The following is a 19,567-nucleotide window of genomic DNA, read 5'->3' on the forward strand; positions in this document are numbered from 1 at the left end:
TATGAACACCATGATTGCCCTAACCGCCCCCAGTAATTTTTTTTTGCTCCTGTTGAGCCCTTTTCAACGCCTGTTTTTTGTTGTTTCCCCCCCCCCAAAAAAACCCAAAAAAATATAAAATCGTTCAAAAAATACAAAAAAACCAAAAAATGTTCAAAAAAAAAAATATATATAAAACAACAAAAATATTTAAAAAAAAGTTCTTTTCAGAACTACCTTCCCTTTCAAAAAAAATTGCTACAATGTTTAGCACTCTGGCAAGCTCTATTTCTTTTGGTTCGCTCCCGGGTTAGCTTCCCGGTACGCGGACCGGGAGCTAACCAAAAATTTTTTTTTTTTTTTAAAAAGTGTAAGTATAAGGAAAGTAAACAGAGAGTGATGTTAAAAGAAAGACAGCTATAGGGAGTAAAGAAGAGATACTGTTTAATAGATCTATTTACCGAAGAAAAGACAGAAGAGGGTATAATTGTGAAAAACAAAATAGATAACGAAGTGAAAGAAAAACAAGCATTGGCATAGCCAATAGGTCTCGCCTTTGGGACCTTCTAAGTATTTAGTTATGCAGCATAATATCCTTGGTGCAGCAACATCAACTGTTGCATGGCTAAACACGTATAAGGTCCCAAAGGCGAGACCTATTGTCTATGCCAATGCTTGTTTCTTAAGTAGTATTGCAATACGTCTGACTCTTCCATGTGAAAAGATCTTATCTTGTGCTCTAAAGATTGCTAAAGTCTCGACAGAGAACAGGCTAGGCTGTAAGTAGGGTAAATTGCGCTTGGTGATCTGTTTGAGGGAGCGTCTGCTTTGCCTGGTGTCTTTGGAGAGCAATTTTGATTGGTATACTGGACAATGTTAGTTTTATTGGTCCAGTAGACAATTAAACTGCTGCATGACCACACTGTGTGATCCTGGGCACACTTTACAAATCCTACCTACCATCCAGCGGCTGAAGTGCAAATTGTAAAACCTGATAGCTGGGCACAATTACAGTGTCATTGCAGGCACACCCTGTGTGATCTTGGACATTTATCACATCTCAAAGTACTTTTAAATGCTTGAGCTTGGGATAAACCCTAGAAAAATACTCTCATGCATTTGACCTACCCAGGTGTTTGCTGCTACGTGCTTGATAAGAAATAATGCAACACACAATTGCAACTTCTGTGCCCCTTCCAAATAAACACTAGAAATCAGAGTTGTAATTAGTCTCTAGAATGAGTAAGATGCCCTCCAGCCTCCACTTGAAAGCAGGGGTGTATAGTTTGAGGGGAGTGAGGGGGGGCGAGGGAGGCATGCAATACTTTAACGCAGGTAAAAGTGTCCAAAGTCACACCATCTGCCCACTAAAGAGCGGCTCGCAGTGGCCGGCTGGCCCGGCTGATTAGGGGAGCTGTTGGTGCCGAGCCTGGTGGGGCAGGTCCCAGCTGTGCTCTGCCGGGCTGCAGGCAGCTCAGTTATTAGGCAGCTGGTGGCGTGGGGACCACTGCTATTCCGTCTGTAATGTGCCCGAGCCTCCCGGCAGGCGGGGGGATCACAAGAGCGACCGCTCCCACCCTCGGAGGCTAATTAATTGGCAGAACAAGAGCGCATTAAGGCGGATATAGGAGGGAGCCCTGTGCTGGCACCTTCTGAGTGTATGAGCTAAAGGCAGGTGGTTGTGTGTTTCAAATGCCTCTCAGACTACAAAACGCAGTGAATGCTACGTCCAAATCTGAAATTAGGAGTGCTCGTGTGCACGTGCCTATGTATGTCTATCTAAGTGTGTGTGCTTCATAGTAATAGTCTATGTGTTACTGCATCTTAGACTGTGTGCCACTTTAAGCATGTAACAGTGTGAGGGTATGCACTACTGCGCTTGTGAGTCACGCTGTTTGCGAGTGGGTTTGTACCTGACAATTACTGACCTTGCAGTTGTGTGTGACTCACTCTGTGTCTGTGCCACTTTATGCGTGTGCATTTAACCTTGAGTGCCTGTGTATGTGGAGCGTGATGTACTGCGTGTGTGTGCGCGTGTGTGTACAGCGAGTTACTGTATGTGGCCTACTGTGAGTGTGCGTGTGTGAGCCACTGTGTTTGTGTGCGTGTCCCACGCTGTGCTGTGTATCTATCTATGTTTGTTAGTGTGTGTGTGCTGCTGTGTAGGTACCACTGTATGTGTAAGCGGGTGCTGGAGTGTATAGACAAACACACGTGAATCCTCAGTTTGTATGCAATGTACGTCACACATAATTTACGGTCCTGTTCCGCTTTATTTTATTTTGATTGCAGTATAAAAAATGCTTGTTTATATTAGACTGGGGAATACAAACAGGAATCTAGTCTTCAAAGGGAGAGCTGCATGCCAATGTAGAACAAGCACCGGCCAGCTTATAACCCTACTCTGCGATGTTCTTGACTCCCATGCCATTGTTCACCATTTGAGTGAAGTCATGACCCCGCCTACCGAGCGGGGTAAGAAATGCTGTTCACAAGTGTGGTTGTAGCTGTCTGGGAACTTAAATATGTTGCAGCTGTCACGTTACTTAAAAACATTGTGAGAGCCTAAGTAAAACTAGAGTGAATTATCGCATGGCATTTTATGTACAGCCCTAATGCTGCTGCGGCAGAATGGCACCATGTCCTGGAAATACAATAACAGAGACCAGAGCGTCTGTAAATGTCCATGAATCGGGCACCACGCTGAGCCAGGGAAACACTCGAACAATAACAAGGAGAAACACGAGAGATGGCCTGCGGCCGTCAAAGTGAAAGTACGGCCGGCGGAGGAGAAATGCGACACGGCGGGCAGGGGAGGGGGCGGAGCGGGGAGAGCGGCATGAGGGTGTGAAGCAGCAGGGGCCTGAGACGAGGCCGCCTTGCCTTTGATGTGGTAATGCGAGGCAAGCGGCTGGTGGCATTGTGCACGCGCTTTCACGTGCACTGGAAGAAATCGCCTGGGAATCGCCTGATCTCGGTAAGCTCTGTTTAAGCTGCAATAGATCGAGCTCCCGCTCTCAATGCGCACATGCGCATTGAGATAGGTCGCTCGACCTAAAAAAGAGAGTATAACATTAACAAAGAAGAGTTTCTTGGAGAATGTGAGTGAATGTTCAAAATAAGATTAAAACATGGGGAATAACAGAGAGAAAAAATAGAAAACAGAAAACAAAAAATAACAGAAAAAGATTAATTGAAACAGCAAAGAAATGTAAGTAACATAGAGCCATATCATCAACATAGGCAATAAAAGTTTTGCAGCTTTTATTGGCAGAAATGTGTCGCTAAAGCTGCTTTTGCGGCAGAAAACTGCCACTAAAACTACTTTTGCACCAGTTTTCTGCCAATAAAAACAGCAATAATTTTATTGGCTGTGTTCATAATATGCCCCTTAGTGTGCTTCAACTACACAGAGAAAGCATTATGAACAAATAGTGATACAGTGATCAGTCAAAGACACTAAGAGTAATAGAGACGGAGTGAGTGAACAAGAGTGAGGAACTATGAGAAGAGAGGGACTGAGAAAAAGAGTGGAAGGAGTTGAGTAAGTAGGTAATAGAGAAAGGAATGAGGGAAGTAGCAAAGGCAGGAAACTGAGGATTAAAGAAATGAAGCAGTGGAACTAATAGTAGTTCAATGTGATAGAAATGTAACGAAAAGAGTACAAAATATTTACCTTATAATTGTCGTTAAATTACTCACTTTTTGTTTTTATACTTTCAATCTGTGAAAGAGAGAACAAACATTTGAAAAATATTAAAACATGTATTTAAAAATTACAAAAGACAAGGGCAAAGATTGAAGGACAAACAGTTTTTCAACAACTTTGACACTTACAGAAGCTTCTGCTTCTCCAGGCCCCCTACACAGTCCTAAAGATATACATTTTAAACTAACAGTATCTTGATGCAGATGAAGTGAGGCCTATCTTAAAACATGGTGCATATTTTGCATTGCTGTTGTTTCAGAAAAGTGTTGCAAGACACTCAAATTTTAAATAATTGCTTCAGGATGCCAATAAGATGTCTACTATCCAGAGTTTTGTTTCAGGTGAGGCCTACTCAGGGTTGCAGATGAAATTTCGAGTTGTTGAAGAGAATAGAGGACATAATACATGTGAAGGTCTACCAATGAAGTGAGTCATGTCCACTGCACTCTTCAACAAAGTCCAAACCTCCTATGTTTCCCTGGACAGACCTAAACTTGATCTGCACAATGTGATTCGTAATGATAGGAAACACAGGTGATGTAATTGAAATACATGCAATTTATTTTGCTCATTTCACAATCACATCACTTGTGTTTCCTTTGCTTAGGTATCTCATTGTGCAGATGTAGTCTAGCATATGAAAGAATACGCAGAAGTGCAGCACTGCATGCAACAACTTTGACACTTACAGAAGCCTCACCTTCTCCATGCCTCCTACACAGTTCTACATATACATCATAAATGCAAACAGTACAGAATTAATTATACATGTTAAATGGTTTATTTTTGCTGTTCTCAGAATGTATCAAAATTCACTAAAAACAGTGACTTGAAGGTATTCATCATGTAACAGCGGGGAAAAAAAAACACAATCAAAATGATTGTGTTTAAAAAACCCATACAACATCAGAAATCAAAATTCAGAACTCCTTAAAGTTAACTTACTTTCCATGACGTCCAAGGATGTCCTATGAACAGCTTACACTCTTTTGTGCTGTTATTACTTTCAGCCCGCCACTTTCTGAAAGAAAATCTCCATCGTTTTTAAAAACACGTTACATGCAATAAATGACTTCTTGCTCTCTACCACAATTTTCCACAAGGCCAAATCTGGTCAGAGCCATTTATAACTCTTGGATTTCTTGTAAGCCAATCCCGTCATTTGGCATTTCCGCAACTTTCAGAATTAAAATGTTGAAGATCATTTTCACAATCCTGGAATAGTAATATCTTCCCCTTCTTGCTCAGTCATGTTCTACTTTTCCTATGACACTGATACAAGCAGACTTACACTACCTCTATGACTACTACAATTATTTAATTCTCTACATCACTTTTAATCACAAAGCAATGTAAAACAGTAGACAGCATTGCAGACTTACATTCCCTCTACTCCATGTTTTGATTGGCTGCTTCAATTAGCTTATAAAAAGAAACAGTTTTTCTGAACTCATTCAAAGTGCACGTATTTCTCCATAATGTCCAGTCCTATGGTTAGAAGTTATGTCTCTGAACTACACTTATCCTCAAGGCCAAATTGTGTAGGAGCCATTAGAACTTCTTGAAATTCCACAGAGCACATCCCGAGATTATTTCCCTAAAATTTTGGTTTTAAAAACACCAGGTAAGAGTTTTTAAGGTCATACGGCAAAGTTAAATATATAAATCTTTCTGAGTCTACACTAGTAGTACTTGATACCATACAGTTCTCGCAGTCATGCTGCCATTGATAAGAAAGCCCAAACAGCTGATCTACATCTACACCTTCAGCATGTAATACATCAAGCATATACATTAAAAACTCCTGACAATCTTGCTGAATATTTTGAGAGAATTGTGTTTGGCCTGAACATCTGTCTAACAGATTTCGAATTTCAGACACACTTTCTATGTTTCTTCTATCAGTGGTACATTTCTCTAACACAGAATTTAACAAACTGCAAAATCTTTGATCAGAATTGACCACAATCTCTTCTTTTACATTTTTTAGAGAAAACAAAACATTAACCACTACATTAGCATAGCAGTTGACACCAGAACTGTTTTCAAACTGAAAACCAACAACATCTTCAACAGAATCCTTTTTGTTTCTGCTTGTAATTTTAGGTTCATTGACTTTTTGTCTTTTTGCTACAACCTCCCCAGTATTGTTCTCATTTCTTCGTTTTCGGCCTACCACACGTTTCTCAAACAAAGGATACTGAGGCAAATGTGGCGCATACTCTCTTCTTAACCTATTGTATTCCTTAACACAATCTAGATCCGCACAAATGTTTGTGACATCACACTCAATCAAGTACAATCCCGATAAAGTTCTAACTCGTGACAATGCCACATATGCCATACCCTCCTTGAACACAGAACTGCCAATATTCACCAATGCACTGTCTACACTTAAACCTTGCGATTTATGAATTGTCACCGCATATGCCAAGCAAACAGGAAACTGCTTACGGCGAACATATAAGTCTTTTACAAGCAAAAATCTAGCAGAACAACGAGCAATTAGCTGTACTTCCTCAATGCCATCAAATTTAATTTTTAAAAATTCAATTCCATCTCTATTTCTGTATTTCACAAAATCAACAACATTACCCATTGATCCATTTACCAGACCTCTTTCAACATGTAAATTCCTTCTTAAAATTATACGGCAGTTCAAGCACACATTCAGAGTCTTTTCAAAACCTGCAGTTTTAGATATACTCTTCTCTAATGAATCCAATTTTGTTTTCAGATTCTCAGACAAAATAATTGTTGATCCCATATGCTCTACTCTATCAATAGCTTCCAGTTTCACAATCTCTTGCTTTTCTAAATGCAACATTTTGTTGTTAAATTTGGCACATTCTGCAAGAGTTGGCATCAAACATATTCCAGATTTCTTCTCAGTAATTTTCTGAAAAATATTCTCAGGCACAACATCTTGTTCTGGATATAAATTTGACAGTAATCGTGCATGTAAAGCTTCTTTCCCATGCTCGGTCACTTTTCCAATTCTAACATCTTGTAGAATAGTCTTGTAAACTTCATCCTTCGCCTGACGCATATTTTCATGCAGTTCAGCATAATTGAAGTTTAACCATATATTGACGTTGCCAATGCTGCCTAGGCACTTCCTGGTATCTTCATGCGTGAGCATTTTGAACACAGGTTGCCCTTTCACTGGTGCCAGCTGCAGAAGATCTCCGAAAACAATGATGTGTTTGCCACCAAATAACACATCATACTCTGTTTTGAGAACTTCTTGCATCCTCAAATGCACAAAGGCAAGCATGACATTGGAAACCATGCTTACTTCGTCAATGATAAGAAGTTTCATTTTCCTCAAGATTCTTGAAACTTCAAAACAAGCATCTCCAGATAGCTTGTGATATTGTAATTTGTTGTCATGCTCCACTGGCAGCATCAGTAAACGATGTAAAGTAATCCCTTTAATATTATGTGCTGCCAGTCCAGTTGGAGCAGTGACAACACAAGACAGCGATGACTCTGTCCTTTCCTGCAAATAGCATGAAATTGCTTTAATGAGGAAACTTTTTCCAGTTCCCGCTTCTCCACTCACGTACAGTCGGACAGGCTTCAACGACGTACATGAGCACTCTTTCTTATCATGACTTAATCCATGATCAATTTGCATGGTACCTTCGTCATATATTTTCCTCTGCTCAACGTTGAGTTGTCTTTCCAACTCTTCTAAGTTAACCGCATCCTCTTGAGCATGTGCCATGGCTCTTTCCACTTCATTCATAGCAGTGGCAGCTTCATTTTCGATAACAGGTCCTCCTAGTGGATCCTGACTCAATGGAGCAGAACTCTGACTGCCCTGAGAACTGTCTCTGGCAATCTCGGCTGCAATCGTTGCTTCCTGCTCAATTTCCGCATTCAACATTTCTACATATTTGGGAAAAGCAGGACATTCTATGGTCTCCTTGGCGGCATTGAAAGAGTCTTCGTAACAGAGGAAATCTCCAAGCAGTTCCTCTTCTGCACGCCAAGGCTTGAAAAGTTGCAAAAGTGCTAAATAGAAAAACTCCTTTTTTTCAGGAGATTCACCACTCAATTTTCGATGGTTTACCAAGTGGCATTTTCTTTGCTTGACCAGACATCCCTCACTTCCTATTACAGCATACACTCCTTTCTCAGTATCTTCTTTGATGTTCCTCTTGAATATGTAATTTTGCAGAACCTCATACAGACAAACATTCTCGAGGTGACTGCTTCGATTTGGATAATATGTATCCAACATGTTTGTCTTCAAAATGTCGGTACTGTTTGGCTCCTTTTCCGCCAAATACTCAATTTCCCGCACAGGTTTGAGAACTCGATTACGCGTTGCTGCAAGACCAAGACTCGCCCAAACGATACTCCTGGACTTGGCATAGAGACTTGCTGAAGACAACCGGTCAGAACATTCGTACGCTCCGATTTCTCGATGCGACAACATCTTCAGACTGAAACTGTACAACTTCTTGCTGAGGCTCTTTTCATGGGAAATGTCCTCCCACATATCCTTCAATTCTGTCTTCTCTTTTTTGGTGATGTAAGACGTCACATACCGAGCCACAGCCATACAGTTATCAGCCACAAACTGTATATCCATGTTAGCATTCCACATGGACAAAATCACCGGGTTGTAGTCGTTGATGTACTTGGACTCTTGGTTCCTCTTCAAATTGTAAGTGTTTTTAGGTGATTTCTTCATGACATTGTGTCGCAGCGAAGACATCAAACTGTTTACTCTTCCTTTAGAAATCACCGGTCATGGAAAGCCGAAACGACATTTAGTGTAGAACTTGTCCTTGTTTCGGAATTTACGACGGCAGTACTTTCCACATCGATGGCTTTGGAAACGCAGAACTTTTTCTCTTAGGCTTTTCTTCTCCTTTGCGTTTGGAACAGCACACGTAGAATACTGTTGGATGAAACTCATCACTGAGTCTTCTGGATCCGTTCCAAATTTAGGTGCATCCTTGATCCACAGCAACATATGTATATGAGGAGCACCTCTTGCTTGGTACTCCTTTCTCCAGAAGAAATCCAACACCTCTCCAAGAGGTGGATTCTTCTTATTCATGATGAAAGACATCATAGCTTCAAATCTATGATTGAAGTACCTACATACATTGACTGGATCCAAAGAGCACAGTTCTCCAGGTGTCTTGAATTCGATGTTATCTACGTTAGCATTTGCCTCTCGTAGAAATTCAAGTAAGTCTTCCCAGCCATACTCGGCACAGCTCAGAGTGAGGAACCATGTGGGAGTACCTAAGTTCCTCAGCAACATTTTAAATCACCATGACGACGGTGCCAGTACTCATTAGTACCACGCTGACACGCCATGAGATTAATCAGGTGAGAATCCAAAATACTGTCTTGGACATTGACTTTATCCATAAAGTCACTTGCCGAGATGTTTTGCATGTGTATACCACTTTTCAAGATGTGGTTCACTGCATATGACAGTCCAGACAGATCGCTTTCAAACAGGAGATGAAACAAATAAGGAATGCATTGTCGAAACCTAGCATCTCCTGCATACAATCGCAAAGTCCGGTATTCAGAAGCAGGAATTTGATGAGGTCGCTCATCATATCTTCCTCCCTGACCTGTTGGAAAAAGCTGTGGGAAACACCGAGCTTCCAAACTTTCCTCCCTAACACTAATGGGACTCCCTTTGGCTTGTTTCATTTGAAACAACTCAATAGCATTCCCCATGACTTCCTTGGAATGCAAAGGATGAACACTATAATGTTCATATATTTCTTCACTTGTAGAGGGTTCTACTTTCTCAATTTGACCAGCACACAAATCGCTATCCTCTTCCTCACTTACTTCCTCTTCTGCAACATATACATTCTTATAGTATTTATTATTTTTTTTCAAATACAATGTTGCCTTTTTAACTTTCCTAACATCTACTAAATCTTGCCATATTTTCTTATTCTTTGTCGGAACCCCATTAACTAAGATAACCAGAGGTTCCTCTTCCACTTTGTGTTAATGTTTTTCTTCAAATCTAGAGGCAAATAAACAACTCTTCCCTTTAATCCTCTCTGTAAATCTGATGGAGGCAATTTCCCTGTCTTTGGCTCCATTCTTACAATAGCCTGAAAGGGATGGATACTTTGAATCAAAATAGATTCATAAGTATTTAAATCCTTCAATTCAGAAGGAATCTCAACCAATTCCAGATTATTATGAACTGCTCTAGCAGGCATCTGGTTTTGATTTAATTTGCAACAACAATAAGTACACACACGTTGATCCAATCCCAAATCAAAACAATTTTCTACCATCAAGTATGTTGCAAAATCCTTCCATTCACTATTATTTTCCCTTTCACTTTTTGCATATAAATCCACTAACTTAGTCTGATTCTTATAATAAGTGCGTCGACAACACACACAAGTGAAATTAGGCCTCTCACTTGATTTCACCTCAAACGTCGCAATTTCCCTCTGGAAATTATCTGTACTGGAAACCTGTACACTATCTTCCACATGACCCTCTTCTTCTTGCTCAATTTCAACATTCTCCTCTTTACTTCCAAAGTAACAAAACTCAATTTCTTCACATATATTCTTCACATCTATTTCAGAACCATGCAAAAGAGCAGCGCATAATTGTTTAAGCATAATTGCTGGACTCTTAGCATAATACAACATTCTAACTAATTTCCTCACTTTGTTATGATGCACTGCTAGCATCCTGAAATGATGAAAAACACTCTGGCATACTCTCCTGGAAAGACAAGCCAGTGAATGTCCATGCAAACCTGTCACTTCTCTTACTCTGCAAGGATCTAATTCTTGCAACAACATCATTTTCTGCTTCAAACTTTTCTTATTAAATGACCGTACAAAATCACAAAGCAAATTGATGGAATCCTGTCGCACACTGCAAATACTACTACACTTCCAGGTGTACACAGGACCCTTAGCACGTCTTCCTAAAACCTCATTACCTAACACCTCTTCTGCCTCTGTTGTCACAAGTTTTTCTTTTTCAACTGGACAACCATCTTTCACTTCATAAGCACGACCACTGGTGTCAACTGCATGCACCAAATCATTATCCTGGAAATAACTCTCCTCATTAAAAAATGCCTCACAGCTTGAACTATGCATCCATTCTCCAGAAAAAACTTCACAAAAATTACTACGATTAACTATTCTCTTCCATCTACTATTTCTTTTGAAATCAAAAATTGCCTTGTTTAGCTTCCTAATTCTATTGATTATCAAAATAAATAACTTACGTTTAATTTCAAATGCCTGATCAATAACTTTCTCAACTTTTTTTTTGTCTTATAAAAAACCAGTTTCTGTTGACCTTTCTTAATATTTTTTAACAAATTGCCAATTATCCTGTTCCGGAACATTCGTTTACGAATCTCCCTAAACTGTTGTTTCCTTCTACTATCATGCACAGAGTTATCTCTTGCTCTAGCAGTAACATTTTTCATTGGCCTTTCCTTTCCATTTGATTTCCTTCTCGTTTTATGGACTGAAACATTTTCTGTAGTAATATTTTTTTTACTACACATATTTCTTATAAATTGTTCTGTGCTCTTACCCGGTGCTTTCTTCGTGACTTGACAAATCTTTTTGTTAGAGGACTGCTGCGTATTTTTTTTCACCTGCTGTCTTTGACGTTTTGCAGCCTTTCTCTGTCTTTCTATTGTAGGCATGGTGAAATCTTGAAATGATCTGCAGTTGAATCTGTGGAAAAATATAATAAATAATGTTATTAACCATTATTACCAAACAGTAAATCAGTAACAGTGATCAAAAACTTAACACACTACTTGACATTTTAATTAGAAGATTTTTTAGTCGTTGGCAAATTTACAATACAGAAATACCAGAAAAGAAATGACATTTATATTTATGTTACCTATGCTATTTTATATGTGAATCTAATTTTATGAGCATATTTTAATATTTTATTGAAGACACTACACATAACCTGCTTTTGAAGGTGTCTTTATTTTTAAATTAAACGGTTTACCTTTTTACTTTTTATTAATTATAAATTTAAAAAATAAATGTTTATATTTCCAAAGGCTCAAGCAGGTCAGCTTCCCATCCTATATCATATAATTCGGACAAATCTGCATCCTCATCACGCTCTTCTTCATCCTCAGGATTTAAATCATCCAAGGGATCAACATCCACTGATGTTTCAATTACAAGTTCAATGATGAGGTCAAAATCAACTGATTGCAGATTGTCGCTCATGTTGAGGTTGTCTTTATCTTTAAAGAAAGATAACAACAATGAGATGTTGCAGAGTAAGAGACAAATCTCACAGATTATAATAGTAAAATTGTTTAACAAGAGTAACATTTTGCAGCTATTATTTAGCCATGTCCAGCGATGCTGAGCAGGTGAAGCCTATGTCTAATCTTTCACTGAACAGGACTCATCTCTTCTTAACCTTGGATAAGCCTCACCGACTCTGTGTCCCCTGCACATACTTAAATGTAAAGGGGCAGATTTATGTTAAATGGCACATCCCCAGGCATGCACCAGTTAACGTGCACCACTGCTCTGCCACCCATGGTGTGCCGCATTTACAATCAGATAGGAGAAACCTGCGTCAAAACCCTGCGCCTGCTTGAAGCAGGCATAGGTCTTGACGCAACATTGTGGAGATGGTGCACCCCTGAGCCTTGCTGGAGCTGCATCGCACTTGCGATACAACTCCAGCAATGCGCCACCTTAACGGCACAGATGCGTCAAGCATCTGTGCCGTTTTTGCCCCATGCTGTGCCGCATTGTAAATGCAGCACACCATGGGTGGCGGAACAGCGGCGCAAGATGACTGGCACATCCCTGGTGATGCGCCAGTCATCATAAATCTATCCCTAAGCTTCTTATCTTGTTAGAGATGAACTGCCATATGTATCATCAAAATATTTTGCATTTCCTAAATAGCGAATTTTAAGGAATAAATAGCGATTCTTTACCATTCCTAATTTGCGATGAGCAAATTGCTAATTGCAAGTTACCCATTCATTTCCATGGGCTAGGAGGCTCATAGGAATGAAGGTTTAATTTGCGATTAGCAATTTGCTCATCACAAATTAGGAATTTTTCCAAGGGTGCAGGGGTGTCTCAAGAACACCCTGCTGCACCCCTGAAAAAGAAATTTGGGGGCATATGGCACACATACATGCCCTAAGGGCATGTGTTGGCATCATATGGGACCTTTTGTTTTTTTTAAAAAAAAGCTTTTTGAAAAGAATTCACAAATTACCACCAATTTACCACAATAGTTTCCAAATCCTTAATGTCATTTTTTACATATTTTTTGTTTGATACATTGCATTTAAGTAGTCACAAAATTTGCAAATCCTTCAGTGCAATTGCAAAATAAGGAATAGCAAATTTTGCTACTCCTTATTTTGCATCAAACTTGTTTGATACATACCATTTGTCTAATTAACATTCGCAAAGGCCAAAATTCGTAGAATTTTGATCTTTGCGAATGCTAATTAGCTTGATACATATGGCCCCAAGTGAGGCCTGTCTTACGACATGGTGCATCTTTTGCATCACTGCTGCATCGGTTTCATGTGGTACGTTTTTTTTACACCATGACATATCTGCCTAAATGCATCAATTTGTAATGTTGTCGCCTCATAGCAAATCTTTTGCACCGCCGCTGCATCATAAAAGTGACGCACAGTGGCACAAAAGAGGCATACACCTATCATAAATCTGTCCCTAGCATTTTAAATGATTAATCCAGGATGACAATAAGGTGTGGCCTATCCAGAGGTTTGTTTAAGGTGAGGCCTACTCAGGATTGCAGATTAAAGTTACGCTTGATGAAGAATACAGAGGAGATAATACATGTAAAGGCCTACCAATGAAGTAAGTAATGTGCACTTTATTGCGCCAGTCATCATAAATGTATCCCTAAGCTTCTTATCTTGTTACAGATGAACCACCATATGTACCATCAAACTATTTTGCATTTCCTAAATAGCAAATTTTAAGGAATAAATAGCAATTCTTTACTATTCCTAATTTGCAATGAGCAAATTGCTAATTGCAAATTACCCATTCATTTCCATGGGCTAGGAGGCTCATAGGAATGAAGGTTGCAATTTGCGATTAGCAATTAGCTCATCACAAAATAGGAATTTTTTCAAGCGTGCAGGGGTATCTCAAGAACACCCTGCTGCACCCCTGAAAAATAAATTTGGGGGCATATGGCACACCTACATGCCCTAAGGGCATGTATGGGCGTCATATGGGACCTTTTGTTTTTTGGAAAAAAATGCTTTTTGAAAAGAATTCGCAATTTACCACAAACTAGAAGTTGGTGGTAGTTTCCAAATCCTTAATATCATTTTTTACATATTTTTTGTTTGATACATTGCATTTAAGGAATCGCAAATTTTGAATTAAGGACATTTTAAGTCATTTCCACATGTGCAGTGTTTTCAAATTATGATTTGAAAATCGTTTTTGGGGAAAAGTAATGGTTTGCAAATTTATGACAAGGACATAATGGTGTATGCTTCTCTATAAGGCATTTCAGTGTCTCTGATGTCATTTTTCCCATATTACATTATAAGACCTTTCCCCATGGAGCACATTCCTTGTAAATATGCTCCCACCTGTGCATGGGGAATTTAGATTTTGACTGTTTGAGTCACATAGCCATGTTAAAAGTGACCCAAAAAAATTGCAAACGTTTTAAAAAAACACATTCATGTGTCTTAAGGACATTTTAAGTCATTTCCCCATGGACAATGTTTTCTAAGTGGCGCAAAAGAGGCATACACCTATCATAAATCTGTCCCTAGCATTTTAAATGATTAATTCAGGATAACAATAAGATGTGGCCTATCCAGAGGTTTGTTTAAAGTGAGGCCTACTCAGGATTGCAGATTAAAGTTACGCTTGATGAAGAACACAGAGGAGATAATACATGTAAAGCTCTACCAATGAAGTAAGTGATTTCTACTTCATTGCGCCAGTCATCATAAATGTATCCCTAAGCTTCTTATCTTGTTAGACATCAACCGCCATATGTATCATATAACTATTTTGCATTTCCAAAAAAGCGAATTTTAAGGAATAAATAGCGATTCTTTACCATTCCAAATTTGCGATGAGAAAATTGCTAATTGCAAATTACTCATTCATTTCCATGGGCTAGGAGGCTCATATAAATGAAGGTGCAATTTGCGATTAACAATTTGCTCATCACAAATTAGGAATTTTTTCCAAAGGTGCAGGGGTGTCTCAAGAACACCCTGCTGCACCCCTGAAAAAGAAATTTGGGGGCATATGGCGTACATAAATTTTAACAACATTCCTTTACCTCAAAAACGATTTTCAAATCATAATTTCAAAACACTACACATGGGAAAATTACTTAAAATGTCCTTAAGACGCATAAAAGCGTTTTTTGATTGCCTTTCCTGCATGGTTGGGTCACTTTTAACATGGCTATGTAACACAAACATTCAAAATCTAAATTTTCCATGCACATGTGGGAGCATATTTACAAGCAATTTGCGCCACAGAGAAAGGTCTTACACTAAAATGAGAAAAATAACATCAGGGACAGTCAATTGCCTTATAAAGAAGCATACACCATTATGTCCTTGTCATGAATTTAAAAACAATTCCTTTTCCCCAAAAACGATTTTCAAATCATAATTTCAAAACACTGCACATGGGAAAATGACTTAAAATGTCATTAAGACACATGAAAGCGTTTTTTGATTGCCTTTCCAGCATGGTTGGGTCACTTTTAACATGGCTATGTAACACAAACATTTAAAATCTAAATTTCCCATGCACAGGTCGGAGCATATTTACAAGCAACTTGCGCCACAGAGAAAGGTCTTACATTAAAATGGGAAAAATAACATCAGGGACAGTCAATTGCCGTATAAAGAAGCATACACCATTATGTCCTTGTCATAAATTTAAATCAATTCCTTTTCCCCAAAAACGATTTTCAAATCATAATTTCAAAACACTGCACATGGCAAAATTACTTAAAATGTCCTTAAGACACATAAAAGCATTTTTTCATTGCCTTTCCTGCATGTTTGTATCACTTTTAACATGGCTATGTAACACAAACATTCAAAATCAAAATTTTCCATGCACATGTGGGAGCATATTTACAAGCAATTTGCGCCACATAATTCATAATTTTCTCCTTAAAGCACACTATTCTCTATCTAAATTAAAGAAATATTTTCTCACCTTAGCAAATACTTTGAGTTTGAAAACAGTCTCAGAAACACACCAATTTGTCTTCAGCAGAGCAAAAGGTATGCACTCCAGAGTCTGCAGCTATCAAAAGCACAGAAATGCTGTAATTCTTCACACATATTTCTCATGTCACCCAATCAAAACTCTTCCCTCACTTTTTTTCAAATGAAAACCCTTCCCCCCTCTGCCCTTTCTGTCTTTTCTGCATGGCAACCACCTCTTGGAAGACTTCTGGTGTTTGCAAGTTCACACAACTTTGTTGCAATTGAACTCTGAACTCTCAGTGCACCTGCATATCCAGTGCATTCTTTCATTTAATGATTTTTTATTGACCACTCAAAATACATCTTTCAAATAACTCATCCGTGCACCCTAACTTTCTGTTTTCAGCAATCAAAATCCACCAATCACTGTTACTGCTTCATGAACACAGAAACTCCACAGTTTTTTTCATTTTAAACTCTCATTTTTTCAACTGCCATTTCATTGCCACACTTCATCTGACTGCAGGAGAACCTTCTCTCACCATGTTTTCTGTCTGGATTGTTGGACATAGTTATATTCACTGGGCTCAAAGGTACGTTGAAAACAGGAAATTACCTAACCTCAATTTACAAGATGTGGAAATTAAGTGGTTTGGCCACAGAGGATTAAAATGTCACCAATTGATACCATTGGTGAAAACCTTTATGCATTTGCCCAAACCTGACCTGTTAATTGTGCACTGTGGAGGTAATGACTTGGGCACTTTGACTGGTGTAGGTCTGGAAATGCTTTTAAAGGACACCTTTGAGCAATTAATGGCACTTTTTCCTCAGACTGCCTTGGTATATTCAAATATATGCCAAAGACAGAAATGGAGGTGGTCAAACCAATTTTGTCCACAAATTGAGAAGTCGAGGAAGCATGTAAACAAATCTGTTTCAGCTTACATGAGAGACCATGGAATGGGCTCCCTGTACAACAATAACTTGCGTTACTACATGCAAGATATCTACAGAGGAGATGGAGTTCACTTCTCAGATGAGGGCAACAGAATTTTCACTCTGAATTTAAGAATGTGCATTGGTACCTACTTATAAGTACCTAAATGTACCATAAACCCAAAAGCTCTTCTCAGAGCTACCCTACATCTGATCACTCACAATTATTATTGTACTCTAACATTTTTCACTAATTTTCAACAAAGTAAGCTCCCTGGGGCGCTACCCGGTACGCGAACCGGGAGCTAACCTCGCGAAATTTTTTAAAAAAATGTTTTTTTTTCGCACATATGGGCCTCCTCAGCCACCCTCACAAAACCTAGGGGGTCAAGATAAGTCTACCGTGCCCCCTTCTACCCATTCTGAACATTATTTGCCCTCCATCTTGTATCTTAATTCGACCGAAACACAAAATGGTGGACTCCCGGAACGCTTAAGGTCCGCGAACCGAGGCGCTCAACGGTTCACGTACCGGGTAGCTCCCTGGGAAGCGCACCATCAAAAAAGGTGGGAAAGTAGTTCACAGAAAAGCCACTGGAGACAATTTCACCAAATATAGATTAGCTCATACTACATACCAATCCCTACCATTTCCACAAATTTGATTGGAATTCCATTTAGTCATTTAGCCTGTAGACCTCTCTAAATACCCTGAGGTAAATTACTTCACAAAACACATCTGAAGTGTTGGAATTGACAACCAATGAAAATGTTACTTTCATTTTCTACTTTTTTTACCTGACATTTGATTGGTTATGTACCTGAATATATATAAAGGAAGAGAGAGAAACACAGCCATTTTGACTACTACTTCCTGAACTACATTGCAAGATCATTTTCACTCACAACTTAAACTTGTTTTTAGAAGGTGAGATATTATTTTATAAATTTGAAAACATTTTCAGATAGTTATATACTATCCCTCTGTAAGAGTTAGACATTGAGAAAGGCTTCTTTATTATAATTATGGATTGATTCAGGTTTCTGTGGTATTATTATGAATTTACTTAGGCTTCTTCACAGGCACTTTTTAATAGTACTACTTCACGCCTGAAACCATACAGTGCCCATAGATTACTTCTCTGTTATAAACTCACAAGTACCTGTCTGAACTTAAACCCAACAGTGCCCTATCTCTACTGATATATTTATTTTTTATGCAAATTACAGCAAGAAAATGGAAGGTGAGCAGAATGTTTCCTTTGAAATTGTTCTGGAGAACAACACAGAAAAAGATATTGAGGACAATGATGACTCAGATTTCATGGATGAATCACGGGACCATGAATTAGTTCAATGTGTAGAATCTGTGGATCATTTACTTCATTATGATGACGGTCAAATGTGGGAACTTATGTTCACTCAACAAGAGGACATATCGGACAGTCAAATGCTAGACGTTCTATTAAATTTTGAAAAACAATCCGAAAAATAAAATTGTATGTAATATTAAAAAATTGTTTGAGTCTTTAATCATTTTTATATGTAATTAATAAACTAGTTAAATGTTAGAAATGTTATTAAATTTTCAACCACAATCACAATAATAAATAATTGCTTAAAAAAATAAAAAAATAAAAAAATAATCAACAAAACCAACAATCAATTAACATACTGCATTTGAAAAGTCTCTCATTCATTTTTCATTGCAGTACGCTGCCCAGAACGCTTCCCGGTTCGCGGACCGGGCGCTACCCACGAAAAAAAACAAATTTTTTTTTTTATTTTTTTTGCCCCGCGGGGCCCTTTTAAAGCCTCCACATTAAACCTAGGGGGTCAGGGAGGATCTACTATGCCCCCTTATGGTTATTTCCCCCTTTGTTTTGGCCTCCTCTTGTCTCTCAATCCTACCGAGAGACAAGATGGCGGCCGCTCCGGACTGTTTAGAATGTTGACAGACACCGGAGAGCCAATCAGCTTCGCTACGCGAAGTTCTGGTACGCGCCCCGGTCCGCGAACCGGGGAGCTGCCCGGTCCGCTGTTACAGATATATATCTTTTTTTAAACGTTAATTTCTCAAAATCCACTGGAGCACATATATTGAGACCTACAAAAGGCACATCGGGCTACCAGTCCCTACAATTTTGCCAAGTTTCGTGCAAATCCATTCAGCCGTTCGGGCTAAAAGTGAGGCCAACCGCCCTATGGAAAACTCAATGTTAAAAACACGTTTTGGGACCCCCCTTTTTTCTCGGCCCCCCCTGGACGAACCCCCCCCAAATTTTCAGGGGCTGCTCAGAAACAAAATGTTCCATTTTCCAGAAAATTTCATCCAATTCCGTCCACAAACGCCAAAGTTATTAGACATAGAATTTTCAAAAATCCCATAGGGAAAAAATCCTAACTATATATACCTACTGGCGACCGCCAGTAGGTAATATATATATATATATATATATATATATATATATATATATATATATATATATATATATATATATATATATATATATATATATATATTATGTATAAATGGCATCCTATAATTATATCATATTTCACAGCAAAGTCTTAAAGCTTAGGATTAGCACAGTGCTATTCTTGCCGAGCTATAAAATGGCCCAAGCTTTTTACCACTCCAGGCACAGTATTACAGCTTTGGATTGGTAAAATACCATCCAAGCTAACCTGAAATTAATAAA

This window comes from Lissotriton helveticus, chromosome 7 (assembly GCF_964261635.1).
Source record: "Lissotriton helveticus chromosome 7, aLisHel1.1, whole genome shotgun sequence".
Lineage (NCBI taxonomy): Eukaryota > Metazoa > Chordata > Amphibia > Caudata > Salamandridae > Lissotriton > Lissotriton helveticus.